We start from the raw sequence: 3,315 nt of genomic DNA, 5'->3' as shown, positions 1-3,315 counted from the left end.
ACCTCTAAATGCCAGACGAGTCCAGCCAATATCGATCCCAAGAAGGTAATTTGTGTTTCATGTGAACTCGACTAGCTCGTGCTCCCCAAACCTGCAGCTAACAGTTTACCCCTGCCTGCAGCAGTTTTTACAGGGGAAGAATCAACCCATTTAAAGCAAAATGAATTTTCACATCAGTCCAAGAAGCATTCACAACAGCAACTTTAACCCAGCAGTGTGGCCATTACCTCCAGTTTAGTGCAGTTGATGTAGAGAATAGTTAGTGTCTGTGTTCCATTGTCCACAGCATAGTCACAGTCACCGGCTTCTTCCCCAGCTGCACCTAAGAAAAAGATGGACACAGCCAGGTGTGTCTGTACTTCACCCCATTTGTTGGGAAAAACAAAGCAGATGAACATGGGCAATGTTCCCTCTAAGATGCACAGTCTTGTGAGCAAAAATTCTACTTTGTGAGCTGCTGGCATTTAAGTTGTGAGCGAGCGATTTGGTTACTGTATAAATTAGCTTGCTCTGGGGCCATCCTCCCTGAGCTAGGACAAAAATGTGTGAGCCAGAGGCTAAAAAATTGTGAGCTAGCTCACACTAACTCAGCTTAGAGGGAACACTGAACATGGGAAAGCACACCTACCAAGAGTTTTCACTTGCCAGGAATGGTTGTTCTCAAGTTCCTTTGGAAGCTGGAGCTGTATTTTATCATTGTGGGAAGATGCTGGACCTAGGAGAGAAAATTGTGACACATACTAAGCCTCACAGACCAAGCTGTTCAACCATCAAGTGCTCTACAACTTGACTCCTACTATGAGAAAACATCTTTCTCTACTCGTTACACTACTTAATGCTGATCAGAAGTTAACCAAAGAAGCAATTGGGTTCCACCTATGTGTGTTACATGATACTAGTTATATGACATACAGTATGCACTTCACCAAACCTCTCTACACCATCATTCCACTGCAACAGTGGAATCAGCTGCTTAGGGAGGTGGTGAGCTCCCCCTCCCTGGCAGTCTTTAAGCAGCGGCTGGACAAAACCCTTGTCAGGGATGCTCTAGGCTGATCCTGCACTGAGCAGAGGGTTGGACTAGATGGCCTGTATGGACCCTACCCTTCCAACTCTGTGATTCTGATTCACAGTTCTGTGTAAGCATTTTAAGGTAATTTAAAGTTAATTCTGCTAAGAGACATCAATACAAAGTGAAATGCTGCATAAGTTCACACAAAGAAATGAATGCTGAAATCCAATTTCCATGTTGTTTATAATTCTTGTATTTCAACAGATGGACATCATCCAGACACCAGAGTGTCGACAAGATGTACAGAACGGGACGAACTTCTCGAGTTTTGCCGTTCGTTTCGAGAACAATCTTTATCAAACTTCAATTTCCAGTGGTCCTTTCACAGTCTAATTCACCACTAAGGTATCCAAACATTCAGGAAGGCTTCTAACAGCTCTTATCACCAACCATTATTATTTCCCTATGGACAGTAGTGAAAATCACCTTAGTGGTGAATTAGACTGTGAAAGGACCACTGGAAATTGAAGTTTGATAAAGATTGTTCTCGAAACGAACGGCAGCTGCTTAGGGAGGTGGTAAGCTCCCCCTCACTGGCAGTCTTTAAGCAGCGGCTGGACAAAACCCTTGTCAGGGATGCTCTAGGCTGATCCTGCACTGAGCAGGGGGTTGGACTAGATGGCCTGTATGGACCCTACCCTTCCAACTCTGTGATTCTGATTCACAGTTGCCTGTGTAAGCATTTTAAGGTAATTTAAAGTTTATTCTGCTAAGAGAACCTGCTGCAGCTAACATAATTCCTAAAATGAAAGCCAGCTGCTTTGGCACCCTTCTGAAAGGCCAAAATAGCTCCTATCCAAGGAAACAGTTTCAGATACTATCGCATTCAGAACTCACAACTGTGATACTATTGCATTCAGAACTCCTTAGGGGCTCTTTAAAACGTTATGGCAGCCGCTGCTGATAGAGCTAGAGTTGAAAACAGGACCACACCTATACTTCCCGAAGAACAGGTCAAGAAGAAACAGACAACATAAATCATCATTTATTTCATGGATTCTAGGAAGTTACTGATAGCTAGCAATGAGTACTATTAGCATAGGACCAGGGATGTTCAAGTATTCTTTCCTACCATGACACCTACTATCACCCTGAATAACCTACCTTTCAGGATTATTTTGAGAGCACAGCCTAAGGTTCTTTAAAGAAGGGCAAAATGGAACATAATTGACAGCTATTAAGGCTACTAAGATACTGCCTATCAAAGCCCCTGTTACATCTCCCCCTAGAACTAGCAATTTCCACACATTCCAGTGTTTGACACAGTTTTAGAAGCCTACCAAAACAATAAAGCTGAAGTGTGTTACCAGTGAAGTAATTAAAAATTGCAGCATGTCTGTAAATACTTGAAAAATGGGAAACGCTCACTTCACACTAGCAAAAGAAGCTAGCCCACAAAGCTCATTAGGACTCCAGACAACTGTCATTCACGAGTATTTACATGGAAAGGGTCTCACCACTGTCAGAACAGCAAGACTGATTACCTGGGAAACCTGGAGACTCAGAACAAAAAATACCACCTATCAAACAGCCAAGCACCAACCCTTTAAAAAAAACAGAGAAAGGGGATGTTACTTAAGAATTGCCCCACAAAGTCACCCAAATGCTACCAAAAGCACCAACTTAACTCATATTGTAAAACCCACAAAGGCCCTACCGCCAATGCACATGCAATAGGCAAAGAGAGGGAAAAACAAACCCAGCTATGTTCCAACCATGTCATCCCCTTGGGGTTTTATAGCCAGGCCTCGGTTCCTGCCGGAGCGCACCGGAACACCGCCCCCTGCTCCCACCAGCCATCAGTTGGGACACGGTGGGGGGGCGGGGCGAAACGTTCCCCTGCCTCCCTGAGCCCCGGGGTGGTGGCCTTGGACTTGTAGGGGCAAATTCCACCTCTCGTGTGTGATGTCCGAGTGGACATCACATGCGAGAGGTCATTCTGGCTCTCCCAGCTCTCGTTAGGGGCTCTTTAAAAACTTATGGCCACCGCTGCTGTTCTCGATGGCAGCTGCGACGCCCGCACAGGGGGCACGGGGCGAAACGTTGCCTCCCTGAGCCCCAGGGTAGTGGCCTTGGACTTGCAGCTCAGACATCACATGCGAGAGGTCATTCTGGCTCCCCCAGCTCTCCTTAGGGGCTCTTTAAAAAGTTATGGCAGCCGCTGCTGTTCTCAGCGGCACCTGCGACGCCCATGGGGGGGGGGAAATGTTCTCCTGCCTCCCTGAGCCCCAGGGTGGTGGCCT

The sequence above is a fragment of the Gekko japonicus genome, unplaced genomic scaffold (genome assembly GCF_001447785.1).
Source record: "Gekko japonicus isolate JY-2015 unplaced genomic scaffold, Gekko_japonicus_V1.1 scaffold596, whole genome shotgun sequence".
Classification (NCBI taxonomy): Eukaryota; Metazoa; Chordata; class Lepidosauria; order Squamata; family Gekkonidae; genus Gekko; species Gekko japonicus.
The sequence above is the reverse complement of the archived record's forward strand: the minus strand, read 5'-3'. Positions refer to the sequence as shown.